Source organism: Panthera tigris, chromosome B2 (assembly GCF_018350195.1).
Source record: "Panthera tigris isolate Pti1 chromosome B2, P.tigris_Pti1_mat1.1, whole genome shotgun sequence".
Taxonomy (NCBI): Eukaryota; Metazoa; Chordata; class Mammalia; order Carnivora; family Felidae; genus Panthera; species Panthera tigris.
Genome location: NC_056664.1, coordinates 65,279,994 through 65,307,992, shown reverse-complemented (window position 1 = coordinate 65,307,992; position 27,999 = coordinate 65,279,994). Strand labels below are relative to the sequence as shown.

General features: G+C 35.4%; 1 long non-coding RNA gene across 1 annotated transcript; it reads right to left on the bottom strand.

Moving 5' to 3' along the window:
* Positions 1 to 461: 461 nt before the first annotated feature.
* LOC122238404 lies at positions 462 to 27,429 on the bottom strand. Its single transcript, XR_006217319.1, has 3 exons — positions 27,311 to 27,429; positions 12,071 to 12,139; positions 462 to 686 (listed from the first exon to the last, which is right to left on the bottom strand). It is a non-coding gene; the product is annotated as an uncharacterized LOC122238404 (long non-coding RNA).
* Between the last annotated feature and the right edge of the window lie 570 nt (positions 27,430 to 27,999).

Here is a 27,999-nt window from a genome sequence, read left to right as displayed (position 1 = left end):
ATTCAGGGCATAAAGCCAGGAAGTAGCCTGTCTAAAGTTTAGTCAAGCTGAGGGGAAAGTTAAGGCTGTCTTGGTTACCATATTTGAATTTTCTTTGCTTTAATCTTTTTCTTAACATCAGGTCTTTTAGATTCTATTGATTATAGTTTCTCTCTGCCTTTATACTATGGCTGAAGGCAAAATTTTATTCAGCTAAGAGTTTTTTTTTAATCTTAAAAATACTGTATTAGTTGGGAAAAGTACCTAAATTTAAAATTACACACACACACACACACTCTTTAGATTTGGAAGTAATCTTAAAATTAATCTAATATAATCCTGAGTCAAATATTTTAATCTCCCTTTTAGCATTCCCATAATTATCTCCAGGAAAAATAAGTGTTAGATAATTCTTCCTTTCTTTGGCTATGTTCTCCCCTCAAGGCAGAAATGTGCAAATCAAATTAATTACTCACATGAGAGTGCCTGAAGTAATTGTACACATAATTGAACTCTGACTTTCCTTTCTTTGCCATGTCTTTTCTTCTTCAGTTTTGACGTCCACTATTCCATATGTGATGTTGATTCAAGGCAGCTCATTATCTTGGTTGTTTTCTTCAATATTTCCTTGGTTGTTTTCTTCAATATTTCCTTGGTTGTTTTCTTCAATATCTCCTTTAAGATGTGGCACTTAAATGGAAAATGTCCTGAGTGGATATTGAACAGTTTAGAGTGGAGAAGGATTGCCTCCATTTTCTGGACACTCTACCACTATTCATGCAGACAGAAATCAAATTCACTTCTGGAAACTTTTCACAAAAATTTGTCTTGCCATGTATTTTTAAAAGTAAGTATTGGACTTTACATATACTCTGATTAAATGTATTTTGTTGGATTGGGTTCATCAGTCTAGTTTGTGAAGAACATTGGGATATTGCTTTTTATTAGCTAATTTTCCCACTTTCATACAATCTGGTAGACCTAGTACGGATTATTTACTTCTACTGGATCACCTGAGGTTAAGAGCCCTATTGTCCACCACTCACTGATGAGTCAGTACACTTAGAGCATGGTCATTTAACAAGTTGTAAATTTACTCATTGTTACCCAGTCTCCATTTATCTATCTTGTTCATATCCATATTCTAAGATACTCACATATGTTGGCAAACCACATCTTCAACAAGTTTATTATTTTCTGCCTGTTCTAATGTGCCTAGCTTTTAAAAATTGAAAGATTTTTAAAGAATTACAGTAGATCCTTCAACCCTCTAGTGGCATTTATAGACATTTATCCAAACTAAAATACATGGTACTCTAGTATTTAAGAAAAACTCTATCACAGACTATCTGCAAAACTTATAGTTAGTTGTTCTGAGAAAAAAATGGTTAGAGTTATTCTTGGAAAAAAGCAGAATTGTCATTCTTACATTCAAGCACAACCAAGAAACAGAAGGGCCAGGAGTCCTTCCCTTGACTTCTCTGGCAGAGTGATGTGTTCTCTGTTTTCAACTCAATTAGAAAAATATTTCAAGGCATAAACCTCCTTTAATCTCCCACACAATTAGTATTCAAACTTGTGAATTTTCATAATTTCTTTTTTTTTAATTAGCACTCTATGGATTGGCAGCATAATAAATATTTGGATGATTTATTTAAATTTTTATTACATAAAATTTTATGCATATGAAGACATGTAACATATAAGGCATGTTGGTTAACAACAAAATGAACTTTCATTACTCACTTTAAGAACTAGAATATCACCAATACCATTGTGCTTTTCCTTATTGCATTCCACTGCCTTCCTTCTGGGAGATAACATTTATCCTGAATTTTATGTTTAGCATCCCTTTTCTTTAGAAAAATATTATCATCTGTAAGTATCCCTAAATAATATATTTAGCTATGTTTGCTTGTATATTTTATTTTTCAAAAGTAAGGTAAATATCAGAAATGGGTTAGATACTCATGAGGGCCAAAATGCAGATTAATGTGGCCACTTTCTTTCAGCAGACCACTTGGCTGCACACTTGACAATTTGCTTCTGTTTGGGTCTTACTATTAAATCAGGAGAGGCTTTAGAAAGCTGTATTATAGACCATGTATTCTATATTGCCCACCTGCCAATGTACTTCTTTACTTTTGCTTTCTGAAAAGTTACATGCAGCATATGCAATAATTTTGCTGATGTTAATATAATATTAGGAGATAAAACATATTTAACTAAAATTTTGATATAACAATGACTTTTACCATTCCACTTATGGGTATAATCAGGTACATTCACAACTGAAGAGTAATTATGCTATTTAATGTATAAAATGGGTAAGTTAGCTGTAAGTGTAAGTGCTAAATTTCACATATCTTGACCATGATTAGTTGAGAGTCTTTTGTCTGGATCTTGTAAAATCCTGTGGTCCTTTTTAAGGGGTCTTTAGTCTCTCTCTCTCTCTCTCTCTTTTTTTTTTTTTTTTTTTTGACTTCCTAACTGCTTATGTATTTATTGATTCATTTCTCTCCTATTTGAATTTTGCCCCCTTCGGCATCTGCCTTTCCTTAACCCTCTATTGTGTTTGGCATCTGTCTTCATGTCATGTCTGTCTCTACAAGTCTGTTATTCCTGCTTTGTCCGGGATGCAAAATGAATTTAAATTCTGGGTGTTAGGAGTCCAGATTGAAACCTTCTAAAGAAACCCTGGCCAGTTCTAAAATAAGTTGTGTGATCACAAGGAAAGAGATGCAAAAACTTCAAAGATAGGGTGGCAGATACAGAGATAGACAAGGGGGAAGTGAGATATGGAGACAGGTGGGGGTAAATTTTTAGTACAAGATGAAAAATAAGAAGCAAATTAATTTTAAAGTTAAAGGAAATCTACACTAACCACTAGTGAAAAACCGAGATTTTTAAAAACTGCTTGATTGGTTTGTAATCTGTACTGAAGACCCTTGGTTCTGGACAACTGACATTCAAGTTAAGTTTTCTTATTTTATCATGGATTGTTTGTTGGGGCTTTATCATAAATAGGGAGACCAGGTTCTGTTTCACTAGAGCTTCCACCTAGCTGGTAATATAAATAATTGGTGATTTTGTTTGCAACTTCTTGTTTTATTTACATTATCCTTCTATAATTTAGGCACTGATGGCATCACTTCAAGTAGACTATAAACCCTTATTTGGCAGGATAAGACTCTGGCACTAAGCACTTAATCAGAATTAATCTCCTGAATATTAAATAAACATTTAGGGAAAGGTGACTGCTGAGACAGCCAGGAATAAAGGGAAGGAATGGGAGGCAGGAGTGGTGTTTCTGTGTCACAAGTCTGCCACTAAGCTTTCACTGTCAGCTGCCATGATTTCCACCATCTTACATTGACCTGAATTCAATATAGTTTTTTGGTTTCAGCTTTGCGTTTTTTTATGCAGTGAAGCACACACCAAAGTCAAGGAGTAACTGAAAACTGTGACAGGTCTGATCCCAAGGTGAAACTTTTGTGTCATTGATTTCGTTGGCAATCTGAGGAGAACTAAGGCTCCAAGAAAGACATTTTCCAATTTACAATTCTATGAAGAAGAGCCATTTTCAAGTGTGGCTACAACTGTCACCTACCATGTCTTCCTAGAGAAATCTCTGGTCAGCTGAGACTGAGTCCTGGAAGACTCCCCTGACACACAGTAATGGATCTTCTAAATGTGAGGAAAAGCGATGGCTGAAGAAGTCCTCTAAGTTGATGTTTCTCCAATTTTAACATGCATACAAATCACTTCGATGTCTTCATAAAATGCAAATCCTAAAGATACTGATATAGTAAAGCTGGGTGGTAGGACCAATAAGCTGCCTTTGGAGCAAGCCCTCAGGTGTTGCTGCTCTGCTATTTTGAGGAACATACTTTGAATAGAACCACCCTTAGCATTCACTTTACTAATTCCATTCAGAAAGAGGATGGCTTCTATAAATATCTACAACTAAAGAATGGGTCTCTGGAGGGCTGCCCACAGACTGAGGGGGTTGGAAGGGCACACCTTTCTAGCCAGTAAGATCACAGAATCAACTCTGGAAGTCAGTGTGGTAGTAGATGACACCACTAGATCACCTTCCCAGCCAGGAACCAACATCATGAGTGATGAGATGAGCCATGGTTGTGACCCAGGACAGGAAAGATTGTACACAGAACCCAAGTGCCATCATAAATTAATGAAGGCTACACTGACTATTGCCTGAGGTGGTGAGTGACCATCTGTGTGGGCATATATAAAACTCTTTGATATAGAGTGGGACAGCCTGGCAATAGAAGACTTGCACTGTCACTTCTCAGCTGTGTCCCTGAGACTGTTACTTAACCTTTCTGGGCCTCTTTTTTTTCATATGTAAATAGAGATATTAAAAATACCACCTTCTCAGGGTTGTTGTGAGACATATAAAAGCACTTAACACCATGCCTGGCATTATAAAGTGCTCAATAAAGATTAGTTACTACGCGCCCAGCAAGATATATTTTGCCTTTGATGATATCTAGTGACTTCATCAGAAACAAAGACTTCTTTATATATTTTAACGTGACAAATGCAAAATATTCACACAGGAGCTGGAGATTTTTTTTAAGGTTAATTTGATGAGAGTATATAAAATCTCCTGTTAAGATTAATTCAGTTACTGTTTTTGTGATGACTGTGCCTAGCTAAGGCTATCCTGGGCCATTTCCTCTAAATTTGCATTCCAACTAGGGGACAATTTTATTTCACAAATAACAAAGTTAGAATGTTGGTCATTTCTGGTATCATGAACTCCTGGGTAACTTTTCTGGCACCCTCTCAACCATCAGCTTGCTTCTGAGTTCTCTCAGAATATGCATTGTATTTATTCATTATTCATTTACTTCTTTTCACTCTTTATTGTACACAATCTATTCCTATTGCCATGGAGATAGCTATTCAATGACAATAACCTCTTTACTTCATTTCAGGCATTTATACAATTACTGTTGTGTCAGGTTGATTCTGGCTTTGATGCTGATGAAAAGATAAAAAGAAACATTTAATAAAGTGATTTTTTTCACTCAATTTGCTTTTACATCTCTTTATCTGTGCCTCAAATTTAGCAAGTGAAACACTTGTTTCAATGGATTATTTGAAATACATTGTTGGCTGTCACATGCATGACTGATTTTAAACGTATGCCTGAGTCCTTTCTACCAGACTAAACTCCTAGGACAGCAAAACACACTGTAAAAAAACGGCTTTCCTGTCATCATCAGATATACCCGTCATCTTTGACCTAACTCCCATATTGTAAGCAAGTAGTTGCTGGCAAGAGATCATAAACAAAACCAATCTCTCTGTCTCTATTTTCCACACGTCTCGCCAGGAAAGGTATCTCTCTAAGACATCACTCCATTTCATCCTCTCTTGGTCTCTGACTCTCTTTGTCTGTCTTCTTCCACACCATATTCACTTTCCCTATATCCATTTTGAATCAGTCTGCACCACTCTGGTTACTGTGGCTCAGCAATGAGTCATGGAAACTGCTTAAGATTTGTCTCTCTCAATTTATCCTACCAGCCATATCTTGTTATTTTTCTGCCTTTCAGCTGCACTTGTATAACAATATCCTTTTTCATTTGCTTTGTTCAGTGTTACTTCTCTTGTTTAAATTTTCTATCTTCTTTGAAATACCAGCCTGCACCTTCATTTTTAATGTTAAATATGTCCATTAAGTTTTTTTTAAAAAGTAGTAATTTGGCTAAACAACAATGTCTCTGTATTATAAACTAGGTAATAGTATAATGTTCTAAAATTACTTAGTTCTAATTAGTGTTACAAACCGAATTAATCGTATGGTCATTCTTATCTCTCTTCAATAGCAGAGGGATATGTAGTTTCAGAGTATACATGCAAAACCTTGATTTCCATTTCCCTTAAAGATCACACTATTTTTTATGATTTTTGGAAGGTCCAGCTTTATCCAACTGAATGGACTGATTTTCCAATAAGATAAATTTAATGTCACAGGAATATTGGCTATGTGACAATAATTGGAAAACTACAGCCTGCAGACCAAATCTGGCCGGACACCTGTTTTCTTAAATAAAGTTTTATTGGAATATGGTTGCACTCATTTACTTATGTATTGTCTGTGACTGCTTTTACCCTATGAAGGAAGAGTTGCAAGAGAAACTGTGTGACCTGCAAAGCCTAAAATATTATTGAATCTTTAAGAAAATGTTTGACTACTTAATAAACCAAGTCTGCCAAATTTCCCTAGGTAGGTCTTGAAGCAGAGTTCATACGATATTTACTTGTTGAAAATCTCTTTCCCCAAAATTTGTGAATATCACATATTAGCTCATAGGAAAAGCCAGATAGATTATCTTTAGAGGTAGCTCAAAATTATTTGTATACAAATAGGGTTGTCTGATAAAATATACAGGACACTCAGGTAATCTGAATTTCAGATGAACTACAAAGAATTTTGTAGTTCCAAATAGTATGTTCCAAATATCGCATTTATTTGTTGTTTATCTGAAGTTCAAGTTTATCTGGGTATCTTGTACTTTTATTTGTTAAATCTGGCAGGTCTATATATAAAAGGATAGAAAGAAAAACTGAAGAGAAGTTGAAGCAACATCTACAAGGCACTGTGTGAAGTTGTGAGTTTATTAGCACCTTCTAATGTTCTGTCTGATAACATTCCAGAGTTCTCCAATTTATATTCATGTTTTGAATCAATAATGAGAGGCTTCATACTTTACACTCAGGTGTTTGGCACACAGATGGTCAGCTTTCTGACCCAGGGATCCATGCTGTTTATTAGTAGTTTGAAATTTTCGATTGTACATCAGATTGCAGGAGAAAGAGCACTTTTTACTATAAGATGAAGGGGAATTACACAGGAGGACTTTATAGGTTTGATTTAGTCCCAGGAAGAGAGCAAAAAATAGAGTTTACAAAACGAGTTGATGGGGGAATTGGCAAGAGTGCATTTGTTCTAATAATCCTCTATCTGAAAGGAACAATGCTAGGAATTTAATTGCAATTGGGAAGCATTGGACAATGCAGAATATTAACTGAGAGAAAGCAAGGTTTGTTAAATAGAAAGATAATATATTTTTTTAAAAATCTATTAGAGGCAAGCTTTTGCTTAGGTGTACCTTAGAATATTTAATGAATTCCTGCAATGCTTTCTTTCTCATACCTATTTTACATTTCTAACTTGGTTGCATATAAGAAAACACATTTAGGGGCACCTGGGTGGCTCAGTCAGTTAAGCATCCAACTTCGGCTCAGGTCATGATCACACAGTTCATGAGTTCAAGCTCTGTGTGTGGCTCTGTGCTGACAGCTCAGAGCCTGGAGCCTGCTTGGGATTCTGTGTCTGCCTCTCTCTCTGCCCCTCCATCACTCACACTCTGTCTCTCTCTGTCTCAAAAATAAATATTAAAAAAATTTAAAAAACCACATTTATATATGTGGATTAGTACCTATGTCCCAAATTACTAACTTGCTGAGTGATTTTAAGTCAATAATTTTTTGGTTCTCAATATCTCATTCGAAGAAGCTGAATTAGAAGATTCTGAAGGCTCTTACCAGCTCCAAAACTCAACTTCTATAATATGCCTATGCACATTATATTAGAATGTGATGACTATAGTATATCCAAAATATCAAAATTATCAAAATGTAAATTATCAAATGTATCAAAATGTAAATGTGAATACTAGCCTCAAGTTTGGTAAACATGACAGCATCAGAAGTTAAACTCTATAGATGAGACTGATTCCCATCAAGGTATAACAAACCTGTAAACATTAGGTGGAGCCCTGGGTTATTATGTTTGGTTTGTGTATATCTAGCATACTTTCATGAAATATTTGAATGTCTGAAATTCTATTCCTCTCTTTATAAATATTTTGGTTTCTTGGTACTTCCTAAAATTTTAAGAGAAAAATTTTTTTTTAATTTTTTAATGTTTATTTATTTTTTACAGAGACAGAGACAGAGAACAAGTGGGGGAGGGGCAGAGAGAGAGGGAGACACAGAATCCCAAGCAGGCTCCATGCTCAGAGCTGTCAGCACAGAGCCCATTGCGGAGCTCGAACTCAGGAGCTGTGAGATCATGACCTGAACCTAAGTCGGACGCTTAACTGACCAAGTCACCCAACGGCACCTTAAGAGAAAATTTTACTTGATAGTAACTTCTATTATAGGATACCACGTTTGGAGGCAAGTGCAATAGAAAGCAAATCTGTCTTTTGTGGGTTTTGTGATATAGTAATCTATCAGTTAGAACAAATACACATGAAGTTATGGTAGAAACTGAAAGGTAAAGAATTGACTCGATATGCTTGTTCAGAAATAGCTATTTAAGACAGTATAACTAGAATTGGGGAAATGATGCCATGTGTTTTCTGTCTTAAGCAATTTTAAAAACATAAATCTGAGGAAGCACATATGTAAGTATGTATAAATATGCTAAGATTAACTTAGTGTTTAGTATATCTACTAAAACACTTTTTCAAATTGATTTCTCATTTACACAAATGGTATATGAAGGCATTCTGTCCAAAACTGATGAGGCTAAAATTGCCTTTGACCACCACCCTAATTTTTCTCCATTCACTCTCTTTTTAGAGGTAAGTACTGTTGTTGGTTTTGTGTATGCCCTTTCAGATAATTTCCAGTGCATTGTCTCACAAAGATTTGATTCTTTCCTGTATTACATATGTGCTAGCAAGCCTAGACCCCTGTGTTTATTAATGATGAACGGGCAAACAATGCTACTCATGAAAGAGTTTTCACACTGGGCTTGATACCAAAGTGAAGAAAACTACACTGGTAGACAGTAATTCATATCAGGGCTGTGTGTGTGTGTGTGTGTGTGTGTGTGTGTGTGTACACATATAACACACACACACATTTAGTTCACAAGCTACTCTGTATCTCAGTTTTCATATCTGCATCCCAGAACGTGATGATCCAAAACATCTCTAAGGTTTAGTTCAGTTCTTACTTTCTGTTGGTCTGTTATTTCCAGTCCTAATATAGCTGAAAAAATGACTGTGTGACAGCACTTCTGCTTTTCCCCCATGGCATTTAGTTTTAGTTTCTGTTTATACAACCTAATATTGTTTGCAAAAGCTGGATGCATACTCCTTTGCTCAAAATAGATCCAACTCAGACCTGGCTCCCACAGACCAGGAGGGAAGATCCAGTAATGTTAGTTAATCTTTCACACCATTTCATGGTTATTCCTTATCAGTTTTGTCCAACTCACTTAGAATTAATCCCACTAAATTTACACTCTCATACTTGTTCTGGGTACCATCGTAATCCCCTGAATTACACCAACCTTGGTGGGCAATGTTGCTACCTGATGTGATATTCTGTGATCTCTTACTTCAGAACTGCACATTAAGCTTAGCTTCTATACCCTCTCTCGGATGTCTCATGTTTTCTTTCTCCAAATCACTGCTACCCATACTAAAGTATCAAAAAGTAGAGTTTTTTAAAATCTCTTTTAAGTTTGTTATTTCTACTCTCATGTGAAAGTATTTTTAAGCAGCTAATTTTCCTTCTCTATCAAATACATGGCTATATTATCTGGGTGCCAGTACTCATTTACAAGCTCAGCATTCTGACCCTGAATCTGTGGCATTGTGATTTGTTGTTGTTTTCTAACATTCTTTAAGTCTCCTTCCTCAGCCAGATTTGCTGTTATTCTCCACATCAAATGAAGCAAAGGATCGGTGCAGAGAGCTGAACACAGGGTAATAATGTGTTAAGAGTTCCTTGTTATTTTCAAAGTGGCAAGAAAAATGCAAAACAAAAATAAATGTCATGAAAACATTTATATTTATAATTTCAAAGCCCAGTGTAAATTACTTTTGCAAATTTGTAACCTCTTTATAATTAATTGTGTCTTCATTCCTAACAATCCCGAGCAGTTGAATTGCTGGTTAATTTGAGGTTTTCAAAATAGGCTTGAATAATACTCTACCATAAAAATAACATTCATATGTAACCACTGACAGTTACCACTTGGTTAAGGTATCTTGTTTCTAATTTTACAGGTGTAAGATCTGGCTTGCTTCAGCCAGCTTCTTTGCTGGTCTCATCACCGGTGATTTCCAGTTAAAACTACAGCACACTTAGATGGTTGGAAAACAGTATAGACATGTGACGAAGAGATTCAACTTCTGAGGTACAAACATTCCTTAATGATTACCAGAAAAATCTCCAGAGTGAACACATTCAAAAGCATCTAATAAAATATTTCAAGCCAATGGGAATTTAATGTGTCCATCTTGGGTTTAATTTGACATTAATTGACATTCTTATGGTGTATTAAAAGACCAAGTTAGTGTGATATTCTTAGGGGTCATGAAATATATTGCTTTTTATAGATGATTTGAGTCTTGTGTTAAAAAGAAGTTGTGCTTTAATTAAATCAACAATTCTTTCAAGATTAAGAAAGACAATAAAAAGCATATGAGTTTATGCCTTTTTATGAGCCAGCAATGCTCCTAGAAGTTAGTGGTAATATATAGTTCAGATATTTTTATGGTAATTGCTTTCAGATTTTAAGGAAGCAAGTTCAAATGTTTCTAGAGAAGCGTCCAGTGCTCATCTTAGTTCTCTAGGGTGCAAAGAAATGATGTTTATCTCTAATCTTTGTGCCCAGAAGGGAAAACAAACAAACAAACAAACAAACAAAAAACCTTGTGATTTTTATAGTACTCATTTCCTCAGGTTATTAGGTCCTACTTCTGCACCCGTAATATTATAATATTGACATCCTCTTTCTGATACACAAAACTGTGTCCTCCCTTCAGTACACTGTTAGTGACAAATAAGCCTGAAGTTTTTTTCTTTCTTAAAGTCAGCAAGACAATTCTCATCAGTTTCCTTGTGTCTCTAGGTGAATTTACTTACTTTTAATATTTAGTACATCAGTCAATGTCCAGTCTGGTGCCAAGTGGCTATGCTTCTAAAATAATCATCATGAAAGTGTATAATATTCTTTGGCTTCATACATACAAATCCTCTTCAGTTTAGGCTAAGCCTATCTCATAAATTTGGAATACATCTTCTTTAATGCTGCATAATTTTAGAGCCATGCTCTTGCCTAAGATCAGGCCATAATTTTCAGTCCAGGCCATAATTTTTCATTCGTACAGAAAGTTTAATAATAGAGTGATGTCAAAATTATATTAAAAATTTCAGACTCACACAAAAGCAAAACTGTAGCATAGTTAATTGGAAGGTAGATTTACCAGTATTTTCTTTATGGTATTTTTCTTAAAATATTAAGAAATTTATTTGCCACACTGAGATCAAATAAGTACCTTTTAATAATTTATTGTTCCTTTCCTGCATATTTGAAATACAATACATTTAATCATAACATGTACACATGCTTACATGCATAGGGGCTCTGTCCTTTTTTTTTTTTTTTTTTCCTTTTTAAAACTCAATATTCAGTATCAATACCTTAGTTCTGGAGTCTGCAAATGCTTTTTTGTGAAAGACCAAATAGTAAATATTTTCAGCTTTGTTGGAACTACTCAAGTCTGCTGCCATACCACAAAAACAGCCACAGTCAATATATAAGGAATGGGTGTGGCTGCATCCCAATAAATGTTTACAAAAGCAGGTGCTAGCCCATGGGTCCTAGTAGTTGACCTGGTGGCTTTGGTATCTTGTATGTTCTCAGAAGCATATAAACCTCTGAGATAAGATTTCAGGCTGCCTTGTTTATGGTTATATCTACCTTTTTAGGATAGGTTTTAGTATGTACCCAATATGAATACTGAGTGAAAAAATAATTTCTGTTCTGTGTTCAAGCAAATATATTTTATATGTGTAAGAATAACAGTTAAAAGTATATCTGTAGGAGTGACATCATCAAAAATGGTGGGAACTCAAAGAGCATGTCTCACTGCAGAAACACTGGAAAACCTGGCAAAAACTGTCAGAATCAACTTTGTCAGAACTCTGGAAAACAGTCAAAGGTTTTACAGCAATCAACTGAACTTTCAATCAATAAAAAGGCAACTGAACACTGGCAAGATAACTTTGTAAGAATTTAACTTACCCTTGACTTTACTTCCCCCAGATGGATGGCAGTCTTGAAGATGGCAGTCCACATCCCCAGTGTGGGCTCCTAGGGCCAAAGGGAACACAGAAAACTTTGTTTTCAAAGAATTATTGCTGTCTGTTTTGATCTCTCTTGGAGCTCCCTGAAGCCTAATGCAAAGAGTTTGCTTTTATTTCTCTAATTCAAAGCTCTTTCAGAGAAGAGAAGCAGTAACATGGCTGCAGAAGGCAGTGGTTGAAAATATTCAAAGGCAAATGAACTTGCTGCCATGTAAGGCAAATGATATCAATTGTGAGAAACAATAGACACCTCAAAAAAGCTGGAAGGTTGGGGCGCCTGGCTGGCTCAGTCAGTTAAGCGTCTGACTTCGGCTCAGGTCACAATCTCACAGTTCGTGAGTTCGAGCCCCGCGTCAGGGTCTGTGCTGACAGCTCAGAGCCTGGAGCCTGCTTCACATTCTGTGTCTCCCTCTCTCTCTGCCCCTTCCCTGCTCATGCTGTGTCTCTCTCTGTCTCAAAAATAAATAAACATTTAAAAAAAAGCTGGAAGGAAATGTTGGAAAGAAGATCCTTTTGAGGAATAAGGGCTTTGAAAAATTCTCATGTATATCAGGGAATCTACAAGGCCATGCTCATGATCAGAGTTAGAAATATGCTCAGAAAAAACTTGAGAAGATCTCAAGCTCTTAACTGTCATAGGCATTCAAGCCCATGCAAATAGGAAAACAAGGCCAAGCCAGAATTGTAAACAGCTGGAGCACTGAAGACATGTCCCAACAAACATACAGAGAGAGCCCTGCTGCAAAGACAGGGATTTTTTTTTTTTTGGCTCCAGGCATCTAGAGACTTCAGTGGCCACATGCAACAAAGTCTTTAGTCTCTCCAAAAATATGTTATAAATGTCACTAAACAAATAAGTAAAACCACAACAAGCAGCAACAATAAATTCTGGGGAAGGAGGAGATTTTGAATTTTAGAGTTACTTTATTATAATATTTCTTTATTTCTTTATTATTTTTTTAACATTTATTTATTTTTGATAGAGAGAACATGAGCAGGGCAGAGGTGGAGACAGAGGATTTGAAGAAGGCTCTGTGCTGATAGCAGTAAGCCTGATGTGGGGCTTGAACACATGAACCACAAGATCATGACCTGAGCCAAAGTCAGAAGCTTAACCAATTGAGCCACCCAGGTGCCTCATTATATTATAATATTTAAGATATCAAGTTGTCAACAAAAATTATGGGGCATGCCAAGAAACTATGGTCTATTTATACACACACACACACACAAAGAAATGAATAGAAACTATATCTGAGAAAGCCCTTTGGACTTATGAGACAAAGATTTAAAACAACTTTTTAAAATGTGCTCAAAGAGCTAAATGTAATAATGAACAACAACAACAACTAAAGGGAACCAGGAAAAGAATATATCATCAAGTAGAGAATGTCAATAAAGAGAATTTATAAAAATAAGCCAAATATAAATTTAGATACTGAAAAATATAATAGTTAAAATGAAAACTTCATTAGAAGATACTAACATAAGACTTGAGCAGGAAGAAGAAAGAATCAGTGAACTTGAAGATAGGACAATTGAAATTATCCAGTCTGAGAAGCAGAAAGAAAAAAGAATAAAGAAACTGCACCAAAAAGTAGAAGAGGAGGGAAAACTTTCTAGTTCACTTTGTGAGGCCAGCATAGCTTTGAAACCAAAGCCAGACAAAGACATTACCATAAAAGGAAACTATAAACCAGTATCTCTAATGAATATAGTTGCAAAAATCCTCAATTGAATTTTAGTAACCCAAATTCAGCAGCATATTGAAAAGATCACACACCATGGCCATGTGAGATTTATCTTAGGAATGCAAAGATGGTTCAACATATAAAAACTAATTGATATGATGCACCACATAAATAGAAAAAAGGGGGGAAAAACCCCATGTGACCATGTCAATTGTTACAGAAAAGCATTTGACATAATCCAATAATCTTTCATGGGTAAAACACGCCACAAACAAGGAATAGAAAGAAACTTGCTCAGAAAGACAAAGGGCATTTTCAAAAAACAAAACAAAACCCCCGAAAAAAATTTTAATTAAAAGATTAAAGAAATTTTTCCATATGATCAGGAACAAGACAAGAACACCTGCCTCCATTCAACATTTTACTTGGAAGTTCTAGCCAAAACAATTATTCAATAATAAAAAGAGGTAAAAGTCATCCAGATTGGAAAGGAAGAAGTAAAACTCTCTCTTTTCACAGATGACATGATCTTATATAGAGGGAATCCTAAAAAATTAAGAACAACAATCAAACTATTAGAGCTAATAAATTACCCGAAGTTTCAGGATACAGTATCAACACACAAAAATCAGTTACATTTTAACAAACTAATAGTGAACAATCCAAAAAAGGAAATTAAGAAAAAAGTATCTTTTACAAAAGCACCAAAAAAAAAAATTTATTAATAAATTTAGCCAAGGAGGTACAAATTTTATACAGTGAAAACTATGAAAACAATGGTGAAAAAATTAAAGAAATAGACAAAAGGAAAGATACCGTTTGTTCATAGATTGGAAAATGTAATATTATGAAGATGGCAATACTCTCCAAGGTGATCTACAAATTTGAGGCAACCCCTATCAAAACCTAATGGCCTTTTTCTTTGCACAGATGGAAAGAAAAATACTAAAATTTGTACCAAATTGCAAATTACCTCTAGTAGTCAAAACAATCTTGAAAAAGAAGAACAAACTTGAATGACTCACACTTCCCAATTTCAAAATTTACTACAAACTATAGTAATCAAAAAAGTTTGGTACTGTCATAAAGATAAACATATGGCTCAGTAGAATACAACTGAGAGTTCAGAAATCAGTCTTTACATCTTTGGCCAATTGATTTTTGACAAGAGTGTCAAGGTCTTTTAATGGAGGCAGACAGAACAGGTTCTTCAACAAATGATTCTGTAAAAATGTCTACATGCAAAAGATATCTACATGCAAAAGAATAAAGTTCAATGTCTACCTCACATAATATTAAAAAATTAGCTCAAAATGGATCAAAAGTATAAGATCCAAAACTATAATATTCTTAGAATAAAAAAATCGAAGTAAATCCTGATGTTGGATTTGGCAATGGATGCTGAAATATGACACCAAAAGCATGAGCAACAACAACAACAAAATGGATAAATTGGACTTCATCAAAATTAAAACTTCTTGTGAATCAAAGGACACTATCAAGAGAGTGAAAAGACAACTCATAGTATAGGAGAAAATATTTGCAAATGATATACCTGATAAGGGTCTAGTGTGTGGTACATGTAAAGAACTCTTACAACTCAACAACAAAGGGAAAAACAACACAAATTTAAAATGAATACTGATACATTCTACAATATAGATGAAGCTTGACTGAAAGAAACCAGATACAAAAGACTACATATTGTGTACATGTGATTTTACTTACATTAGATATCCAGAAAGGGCAAATTCATAGAGACATAAAGCAGGTTAATGGTAGCCAGGGGCTTAGGGAAAGGAGAATGGGGAATGACTAATAAATGTGCACCAGGTTTCTTTCTGGGGTGATAAAAATGTTTAGAACTACACAGTGGTAATTGTTGCACAACATTTTGAATGTACTAAATGCCATTGAATTGTATTCTTAAAATGGTTAGATTTTATGTTGTGTGCATTAACCATAAAAAGTGTATGGCATGAGTTTTTAAAAATAAATTAATAGGGGCACCTGGGTGGCTCAGTCGGTTAAGCATCTGACTTTGGCTCAGGTCATGATCTCATTTGGGCTCTGTACTGACAGCTCAGAGCCTGGAGCCTGCTTTGAATTCTGTGTCTCCCTCTCTCTCTGCCCCTTCCCTGCTCACGCTCTGTCTCTTTCTCTCTCTCAAAAATAAACAAACATTTAAAACTTTAAAAAATAAACAAATATAAATATTTATATATCTCAACTATAAAATTCTATGATGCCACCTGACTCTATTTCTACTTTAGCATCGTCTTAAGCATCAAGGCTTCAAGTGTCAGAAAGCCTTGGTTAATAGCTTTCAACACTAAAAAAAACGTTTATAAATGGGGGTGCCTGGGTGGCTCAGTCAGTTGAGCTTCTGACTTCTGCTCAGTCATGATCTTGCATTTGTGGGTTCCAGAGCCGCATAGAGCTCTATGCTGACAGCTCAGAGCCTGGAGCCTGCATCAGATTCTGTGTCTCCCTCTCTTTCTGTCCCTTCCTCACTCACACTCTGTCTCTCTCTGTCTCTCAAAAAAATAAAAGAAAACATTAAAAAATTAATAAAAAAGAAACATTTATAATTGTACAGGTGAGCCTAGAATTAAAAGTTCTAACAAAGTCAATCTACCTGAACTGAAATGTTTCCATGCAGGGTTGTGTGTGTGTGTGTGTGTGTGTGTGTGTGTGTGTGTGTGTGTATGCATACATGTGTGTAGGTCTGTGTGTGTGCGCGCGCAAATTTTTCAGATGTAAAAGGGCAATGATGATGACTTGAGATTATTGTGAGGATCATAGTCTTGAATACCAGGGGAAAACCATTGGTATTATTTAAAGATATGAAAACTGAATTTGTGAGAAGAGATGAAAAGAATTAGGGATCAACTTGACTAGTGGCGATAAACTGAAGATTGGTTTAATAGGTGGAACCAAGTTACTGTATTAAACATAACTACTTGGGGAAAATAAAAGAATGTCGCATTACCTACCTCAAAAATGTGGAAGGCCAGGTGGGGCAGGTGTGGTGGATTTGCAATAGTAAGCTCTGTGAGAGTGGGGGATAGCAAAAGATCTGTGCCATCCTTACCTTGCAAAGTCACAGTAATTTTGATGGCTTAATGGGCCAAAATAAAAAGAGAATTATTCTTTTTCCTAAATATTTATAAAGACTTTTGGCATTTCTCTTCAGATAGGTCAGATAACTTTGGTAACTAAGAGGATTGTAATAGACAATGGGACTATGGGACTGAGACCATGTTTGTAGAAGAAAGAAGTTTCCTTAGAGTCAGAGACAATAAATACATTTTTTAAATGTGGTTTTCTTTGGAAATCTTTTAAATAGATTACATTCTAATCTATAAAAAACTATTTTATTACCATTTCGCTTGAGAGGAATGAAATGATTAGATGGCCACTCAAATTTCACTTACGTGAAGTAGGAGAATCATGTTTTTCTGATCATAACTCTCTCAAAATCCATAAATTCATAAAAACAGAATTGCACTTGAGACAAAATTTAATTCTTTAACAGTCTTACTTAATTTTAACCATTTTTGTAGACAGGTAGTATCACTAACACAGTTCCCAAGAAAGTCAGTAGCCTGACTATAGATTACAAACACATTTTATTACTACAAATAGAAACATAAATCTAGCATCAGCCTGGGAAACTTTAAAAATATATCATCAATAGTGCAAAATTCCTGCTATATGCAGCGTACAGGACACTACACTGAAGAAAGTCCTGAAAGGGGACCTTCCTGATGAGAAAAATGAATTCACCCACAACTTTCTCAACACTTGGATTAAATACAAAAGTAAATAAATTAAATATAAGGAAAAAAACTCAAAACTAGAATAAAAACTTTCTCTTTTTGACATCACATATTAGATATCCTGAAAAACCCTTAGGCTACCAAACATTTAAAATTCTGGATTCAAAAAAAAATTTCTAAATGACCAGCTGAGCCACTAACAAAGTAAGGGAAAAGTCAAAATTCAAAAACTAAGGTAAAGGAGAAGTCTAGGGAAGTAAGCAATAACTGAAGCCATGGCTGCTCTGAGCATCTTTTAAATTGCTTCAATGACCTAGAAATGAACCCTAGATATGGTCCTAGAGGTAGGATGGGACTGAATTCAGTAGATAATGCTCAGTTCTCATATAAAAGAAAATATTGGATTAGACATCCTATTGCAAAGCCCTACCCCCTGAAGGGTAGTACCCATGCTTAAAGGGTGAAATACATAAATAAAGAAACTTGCCTCTCACAGATCTGGCTTTAGATAGAGAGGGGGGAAATTTCTCATGTGGGTTTGAAGCTATAATTCTCAATATATAATTCTTCCAAAAAAATAAGAATTTGGTTTGAAGTCATCTTGAATTGGAGGATCCTTTTCCATGTCTAACAAAAACAAACCAAAAAATGAAAGTAAAACAAAAGTAAACTGAAATTTTCCAGGAAAGAACATTAAATACAGACCTCAAAATTAAAAAAAAAAGTATCAACAAATATGAACCCCCAAGAAAAAACTTCACAAATAGATGAAGAAAAAAAAGCCAACTTATGATAAAGAAGAAATAATGAACCTGTAAATATTCAGTAATCAGAGTGATTAGATGCAAAATATAAAGTGAGTTTAATATGCTTAAGGAAATGAAAGAGTTCATTTTATCAAAAAATGAACAGGCAGGGGGTGCCTGGGTGGCTAAGTCAGTTAAGCAACTGATTGTGGCCCGGGTCATGATCTACTGGTTTGTGAGTTTGAGCCCCATGCCGGACTCTGTGTTGACAGCACAGAGCCTGCTTGGGATTCTCTCTCTCTTCCTCTCTCTGCCCCCTCCACTATGTCTCTCTCTCTCTCAAAATAAATAAACAAATAAACTTAAAAAAAAATGAACAGGCAGAGGTACTACTTCTGGTAATAGTGGATTACCTTCATTTGGACCAACCCTACTGTAGAGCACAATAATCCCTGTACAAAATACTACTTAAAAAGGCAATTATTTGAAGGCATAGGATAAAAGCAGGCAGATATTGAAGGGGAATCATCTTTGAGAAAAGTTAACTGAGAGAGATTCCCATACACATGGCTTTCTTCTGGTCTGCAGTGATAGGAAATTTTAACTAGAGCAGAAAACCACTGTCTTTCTGGCTAGAGGAGTCAATGGATAAAGTTAGGTACTACTGCAATGACTGAAAAGTTAGGGGGATATGGAAAAGGAGGGATGTATACAGTGGATAATAATAACATCTAATAATAATCTACAAAAAACTGTATCCAAATCTTTGGTTGAACCCTGAATTATGCAAGCATGAGGGAGATTACAAGAGCTAAAATGCTGAGAGAACTGAGCTGCAAATTCAGCTCCTGCCAAATGCAAGGAAAACGGAGCTTATGGTTCAAGTCCAGCCAAGAGAACTCCCTCCTAAAACAAAATAAACATAGTCAGAAGCCAATAATAGATTCCCTCTCTACAACAGATTGTCTACAAAATTAAGTATAAAATTTAAGAATTACAGATATGTGAAGAAACAGAGAAAGGTGTTTGTAATTAAGGGAGAGAGGAGTCAATAGAAATAGACTCTAATATGATGCAGATGGTAGAATTAGTGGTTGTGCACTTTCAAGAAGTTATAATAAACATATTCAAGAACTAAAAGAAAATATAGTCTTAATGAGTGAACAGATAGAGAATCTCCATAGAGAAGTGGAGACTAACAAACAAGGGAAAAATAACCAAATGGAAATTAATTAACTGAAAAGTTCAGTATCTGGAAAAAAATTTCACTGATGGGTTTAACAACAAATTGGAGATGGCAGAAGTAAGGGTTAATATACTTGAAGTTAGAGAAATAAAAATGACAATCTTAAAAACAGAGGTAAAATTATGGGGTAAAATGATCTATGTAACAATATCATGTAGTGTACATGTTGGTATTGCAATCATTTTGCAATCATGTTGCATACCTGAAACTAACATAATGCTGTATTAATTGTATCTTAATAAAAAAAAATAGAATTATAAATATGAAAAAAAGCAACCAGAAATAACACACAGTGGAATAGAGGATCAAATTGACAACAGAACTTCAAAAATAATTCAGTCTAGAAGAAAATGAGACTTCTTTAACCTCTGTAAGAAAAACTGGTCAACATATATTTCTATGCCCAGCAAAAATATCATTTAAAAAATGAAGGAAAAATAAATACACTGTTCATATAAAAAGGGCTTTTATTAACAGGTTTATTATGGGTTGACAATTCTGAAGCTACTTTCTTTGAATTATGCTATGCCAATGAATAAATATTTTAAAAATAATGGGAGCCAAGGTTATCACTCCTGGAGAAGGGATTTAAAAAATAAGGAAAGAAAAAATTGTATAAGGTACCCAGTAGTATTGAATTGAAATTAATACCAATTAATCCATTTCGCACACACACACACACACGCACATGCACACACACACACACACACACACACACACTGTAAAGCTTTGTTGTTGAGAAGCCTTAGAAGCAATGACACACCAGAGCAATAAGTAAATCTATTGACCTGACATTGGTTTGTAAATACTACTCTTTCCAAAAGGAATCAGTACTTTTGGGACAAAGAGCTGATTCTAGGATTGGGACATAGAAAGTACTAGATAATCTCACAATATCTTATTTCATAAGAAAGTAAGAAACTGGCAAAAAAAAAAAATGATGGGTACATATCAAAAGTATATAGGGACCAGCTGTAAAGGTCTCCATCTAGAAACCTGGAATTGGACTTTTCAAAGAATTGATTTATGTTTCATTAATTTTGTCTCTTTTGTTTTCAGCTTCTTTGGTTTATTTTTTTAATTATTTATTTTCAGAGAGAGATTGTGCATGTGTGAGAAAGAGAGTGGGGGAGGGGCAGAGAGAGGCAGAGAGAGAATCCCAAGCAGAGCCCCACTTGGGGCTCAATATCAAGAATTGGGAGATCATGACCTGAGCCAAAATCAAGAGTAGGACGTTCATCCAACTGAGTCACCCGGGTGCCCTAGTTTTATTGACTTATCTTTATTATTTCATTCCATTTGTGTACTTTGGATTTATTTTGCTCTTCTTTTTCTAGGTTCTTGATGAGGGAGCTTAGATTACTGATTTGAGACTTTCCTCTTTTCTAATGTATTTTAGTATTATTAATTTCCTTCTCAGAACTGCTTTAGCTGCATGCTAAAAATTTTGACGTGTTTTATTTTCCTTTTCATTTAAACACATTTTTTACTTCTCTTGAGATTTCCTTTTTGACTTATGGGTTATTTAGAAGTCTGTTGTATAGTTTCCAAGGGTATGAATTTACTTGGTATCTTTCTGTTATTGATTTCTAGTTTGATTCTCTAGTGGTCAGAAATCATACTCTTCAAGATTTCAATTCTTTTAAATTTGTTGAGGTTTGTTTGTTTATTGGCCAGAATGTGGTTTTACTTGGTGTATGTTCTATGACTACTTAAAATAAATTTGTATGTGCTGTTTTTGGGCAGATCCCAAATATTTTTTGGATCCTTTTGGCTAATTTTTTTTGAGCATATACTGTATCCAGATTTCCTTAGTTTTTAGTTAATGTCTTTTTTGTTCTAAGATTCCATCCATGATACCACATTATATTTAATCATTATGGCTTCTTCAACTCCTGTTGGCAGTGACTGTTTCTCAGACTTCTTATCTTTTTAATTTTTTTTTAACATTTATTTATTTTTGAGAAACAGAGAGAGACAGAGCATGAGCTGGGAAGGGGCAGAGAGAGAGAGAGAGAAGGAGACACAGAGTCTGAAGCAGGCTCCAGGCTCTGAGCTTTCAGCACAGAGCCCGATGTGGGGTTTGAATTCATGAACCGTGAGATCATGACCTGAGCCGAAGTCGGATACTTAACCGACTGAGCCACCCAGGCTCCCCTTCCCTTTTTTTGGTGACCTTGAAAGTTTTGAGGAGTATTGATCAGGAATTTTGTAGAATGTCCTTCAATTTGGATTTGTCAGATATTTTCTCTTGATTAGACCACATGTATGTGTTCTTAGGAGGAAGATTACAGAGGGGAAAATAGCATTTTCATCATATCATATGAAGGCCGTATACTATCAACATGACTTATTATTGTTGATGTCCTTAATTACTTGGCTGAAGTAATGTTTGTCTTATTTTTCCACTGTGAAGTTATAACCCCCCTTTTCCATACTATACTCTTCAAAATAAAATCACTATGAATAGCCCACATTTAAGGATTGAGGATTTTGCTCCAGCTCCTTGAAAGTAAAGTAAATTATTTGGAATTCTGCATGGAAGAATTACCAAAGAATTACCAAAAGGATTACCCCCTTTCCACATATATTTATTTATTCAGTTAGTAATTTATATCAGTATGACCTTATGGATATGTATTTTATATTTTGGGTTATAATACAATACTATTTTATTTGTTGTGTTGCTTAAATTTTTTCTGGCTTTGGCCACTGGGACCTCTTCCAGTTGTCTGTGCCTCTTTCATACACCTCCTATATTAGTTTTCTAGAGTTGCTTCACCAGAGTACCAAAAATGCAGTAGTTTAAAACAACAGAACCGTGTTCTCTCACAGTCTGGAAGCCAGAGGTTTGAAACTAAGGTGTTGGTGTGGCCATGATCCTTTTGAAGGCTGAAGGGAAGAATCCTGTGTCTTCCAGCTTTTGATGCTTGCTGACAATCCTTGGCATTCCTTAGCTTGTAGACTCATCACTCCCATTTTCGTCTCTGTTTTCACATAGCATTTTCCTTTCTATGTTTTTGAGTGCCTTGTCTTCTTATAAGGATACCAGTCATTGGACTTAGAGCCCAACCTATTATAGTATGACTTCATCTTGAGTATTTTCAGATCTGCAAACAGTATTTCCAAATAAGGTCACATTCCTTGGTTCTATATGAAAATGAATTCTGGAAGGACACTTACTACCCCATTATCATTGTGAGATTCTTTTTGAGGATTTCCTAAAATTATGATATTACAAGATACTTCAGGATAATGTTGTATATTCCCTATGCCAGTACTAGAATCAGTTATTTCTCCATGGAATTCCCTGTCCTTTTATTGGAGAATGTAGTAGAAACCAAGGTATGGGAGCTAGGTGTGACTGTTGTTACTGGGATGGTGTTACTTCTAGGCCCTCTCAGACTGCAGCATAAGAAAATATGTGTGTCTATTAATCCGTGTGTGTAGACCTATATATATATTTCTATATGTAACAATTTACAAGTATATTAAGCTAAAAATGAATTCATATTAATCTTTTCAATTCTGATTCATTACCACATGGATCATTCTAGCCTTCTTCTCTTGCTTACATGTAACATCCCAGCCTAACAATGAGAAACCTGGCTGTAACCTTCCACCATCTATTTACTTAATTGTTCAATTCCAGGGTACATCTATAGAGGTATCAGAATTGTTAACCCATACCCCCATGGGAAACATTTTTATCAACTTTTTAAAACACACTTCCCTCCCTCCTTTCTCTTTCGGTGAGGTTGCTTCAAATATTTGTAGTACAATTAGACTGTTTTGTCAATTTTGAATTCCATTTTAGGTTCTCTGAACTCCAAAATATTTTTTTAATTTGCACATATTAAGATTCATTCTTTGTGTTTTGACAAACGCATAGTGTCATGTATCCACTATTAGAGTTCCTACAGAATAGTTTTACTGCCCTAAAAGAATTCCCTGTACTTCAACTTGCTTAACCCTCTTGCCTTCCTCTGACCTCCTGGCAACCACTGATCTTTTACCTCCATAACTTTGCCTTTTTCAGAATGTCATATAGTTGGAACCCTATAGTGTATAGTCTTTTCAGACTGGCTTCTTTTTAGCAACATGCATTCAATATTTATCCATGTCTTTTTTTTGTGACTTCTTAAAATCATTTTAAAAACTCTCTGAATAGTATTCCATTGTATGGATATACCAGTTTGTTTATCTATTCACCTATTGAAGGACATTTTGGTTGCTTCCAGGTTTTTGGCAATTATGAATAAAGCTGTTATAGAAATTTGCATCCAGGTTTTGGTGTGTGCATAAATTTTAAAATAGTTTGAGATGAATTAGAATGAAACCACAACATATCAAAACTTGAGATGCAGGAAATGCACTGTGCAGAGGTAATTAAACCCAAGGAAACAGAAGGAAGGAAATAATAAAGAAGGTGGACATAAATGAGATAGAGAATGGCAAAAAAAAAAAAAAAACAATAGACAAAATCTATGCAACTTGGTATTTTAAAAAGATAGAAAAGAATAATTTATCTTTACTTAGGATAACAAAGGAAAAATAGAGAAGATTAAATTACTAAAATCAGAAATAAAATAGGGGACTTGTCAATTTTCCAATTTAAAAAGTAAAATAATGGAATATTATTCTATGAAAAATTGTATGCCAGAAAATTAGATATCCTTAATGGAATGGATAGAAAGACACAATTAGACACTGAAAGACACAAACTACCACTCAGGAAAAAAAATAGAAAAACTGAATAAATCTATAAAAAGTAATGGGATTGAATTAGTTATCTAAAAAGTTCCCACAAAGAAAACTCCAAGCCCAGCTGATTTCATTAGCAGACCTCCAGTCTTGCATGGTTTTGGGCTCTTATCAGGTGTCACTTCCTCTTGTGCCTACTTTAAATGCCACCATACTATCTCAGATCTTCACTCTCATCTGCATTGCCTGCCAGTGCCTAAAAGCCAGAATTCCCCACCTCAGAGAGAGCCTCCAGCCTCTGTGAAGTGCCTTTCCAGTTGTCAAAGTTGTCTCTGAAAGTACAAATTAATGTTTCCCTCAGTGTTATGGTAATAGTGCTATGATACATAAGTTTTAACTGTCTTATCTCTGTTTTTCCAATAAACTGTGTAATTTTAGAGAGTACGAGTTTTGTTTTGTTTTGTTGTATTCCCTAGGACCATATGAAGGCCTATATGTCTATTTCCTAGGATTTTTGTGAGAGTTAACTAAGCTAATAAATGTATGGTGCCTAAAATATTCCTGGTACATAATAAGCTTTCTTTAAGTACTTACTGTTATTAAGGATGACTTTTTTCCTAATGTGATTTTTTTGGGGGGTTTCTGTTTTCCACAACTGAGTATGTGTTACCCTAAAATTATATAAACATGCCATTTTAGTAGTAATTACCTTCATGAAACTGATGAGTGTTCAAAATTTCATTTTAGTTTAATTACAAATAAACCACACATAAGCCAGGATCAATATTTGAGATTAATTAATAAGAGAGACCTGTATGAACATGGTAGGATGCAAAATGTGAAATGATCATCATTCTAAACCCAGTTCTGATATCTAGGCCTAAAACTGACAATTGAGGACAGCATAAATTTTAGACACCATAACAGAGGGAAGATGTTTTCATCATATGATAAGGTAGTCTTGAAAATATAAATATCAGTAAAAAATTGGTGTCCTATTCACAAACATGCTAGGGCTATAGTGATAAAGTATGGTGGTCAGGTAGAAACTTTCTGTAACCTTTGAAAAACCTAATACAATTTTCAGGGGTAAAGAGAATGTGATTTCTAGGCATATTCATAGACATTTATTTCACATCAGAAATTATAAAGAGATGTCAAAGGATTTCAAATCTACCATACTTAAGAGCAATGCAAGCCTAGTTACAGTTATTGAAGTTCAAATGTGTTGGCCTCAAAGGAGAGATGTTCAGCTCAAAAGTGTTCAGTGATCATCTGAGACTCTTGAGGCAAACATTTATAAGCCTTTTATGTCGCTGAAGCTCTTGAAACACATGCACACATGCACATACATGCATATAATAAAAAGTATAGATAACTGTACCACTTGCAGATTGAAGTTAGGGCAAAAATAGGGAGAAAGATATCAAGACACACTAATCTAAACTTTTAATAACCCTTGCAACTACATGGATGGAACTGGAGGGTATTATGCTAAATGAAATTAGTCAGAGAAAGACAAAAATCATGACTTCACTCATATGAGGACTTTAACAGACAAAACAGATAAACATAAGGGAAGGGGAACAAAAATAATATAAAAACAGGGAGGGGAAAAACCATAAGAGACTCATAAATACAGAGAAAAAACTGAGGGTTACTGGAGGGGTTGTGGGAGGAGGGATGGGCTAAATGGGTAAGGGGCACTAAGGAATCTACTCCTGAAATCATTGTTGCACTATATGCTAACTAATTTGGATGTAAATTTAAAAGAATAAAAAGAAAATTAAAAAAAAAGCCCAATACTGTTTAGAATCAGACACGCACACACATACACACAAAACAACCACAACAAACTTTTAACAACCCAAGCAGTGAAAATCCAATGTACCAGAGCTGGGGAAGTATGATAATCTGAGGTACCTGTTGTGTACATTTCTGCATAGTCAGATCTTAGTATAGTTTATTTTTACAGTATATTTTATATATTATTATATTTTTATGTCTCTTTCTTTACCTGCACACACATTTTTTTTTCAAAAAAAAGATTTCATTCATTCATTTATCATTCAATACTTACTAAGTACCCCCATGTGCTAGGACTATGCTAACATACCAGTGATTCTGCAGTGAAAAGGGCAATGGAGATTTTCAAAGGGCATGGTCTATAGGTGCTCAAAACTCATACTATGCAAATAAGTGAAGCCAGCAAAGCATATTGTAACAGAGAATGGCAAAGGCTTATTAAACCTGATGAAACCTTCTCTACTGGCATTGAAATTCAGATTATTAAGCAACACTGAGTCACTCACAGGATGCCAATTGGAGACTTCCACAAGATCAAGAGAAGTAGTTATTTCACACTTAAAACACAGAAGGGGATGTTCTGCAAAACAGCTTCTGGAGGACGTTTGAATCATACAGTAGAACACTGGGGTAGAGGGAAGACAGACATGGGTTTTGGGGTCCAACGGATATGAGCCAGCACTTCTATGCTTGGCTGAGGAGTCTTCGTTGTCAACTCTAAAGAAAGCACCACTGTACCACCTCTTTCCTATTTCTCATGTCTTTCTACATATTTGCTAATATTATATTCCTGGAGAGCTGAATCGACTTCACTTTTCTTCATGTCCTTAATTTAAATTTCCAAAGAAAAAAAAATCATAAGAAAGACATAAAGACCTACTGGGATTATGACACTGATGACCTACAGGAAGAAATCCTAAAGTAATGGAAAATAATTTCCAGGTAGAAGCATGAGAACCAGCTGCTTCAAATTTTAAGGGTGCTGGTGAAAAGGGGTTCCATCTAGCTCCTATGAATACAGAGGAGTAATACCTCCTAAAATGTGAGGGGAGGAGTGGTGTATGAATCTTTGAAGGATGCAAATTCACTTTAGAACAATATCAAGGAGAAGCAGCCTCTCAGTGAGGCAGCCTCAGGGCAAAGCCCACACTCTACCCCAGAGCCATGGATCAGACAGTGGGACACAAACAAGCTGAAGGTTACCTGAAAAAGCTTGGCATCCAGTGCAGCCAGGGGTCAGCAGTGTGATGCAGAGAGGGGGAGTCACAGGGGAGTGGCAGACCCCTTCACAAGGGGCATAAGATGGCTCCCCTGTGCCACTCATCTTGGCCACTGTGAATCAGAAACAGTGCTGTTAGAAGTGAAATAAGGCCCAAGGCAGGACGTGGGGGGGGGGGGTGTCTTTCCTAGCTTTTGATTGTAGCAAGGCAGGTTAGCAAGTAGGGTGCCACCCCTTGTGAGCCACCATGGGACCCCTCAGTGACGGAGAGACGGCATGACACTGATGTGTGCTGTTGGAATGGCCTGACCGCCACCCTTTGCATAGGGGGCAGTAATCTGGAAAATGTTGCTTCCATATGCTGCCCTCTATAAGATCCATATCAAAAAGAAAACAAGCACAGTGAGTAGTTTTCTCTACTTTTAAAGAGTGTTCTGAAAACTCTCCTATTCCTTGATGTCAGAGTAGCAATACCCAGGCTGGGCATATATTTCCCACTCCATCTGGTAGTGATATACTTCCAACTGCCTCTCACTCGTAAAGAGGAAAGAGCCAATAAAGACTTTAATAAGTAATAGGTTTAATAGAACATCTTGAAAGGTGGCCACACATTCTATTAGAATAATTCCAATACAATTTCACAAGAGCAAAATTTTGGGTGAATACATAAATC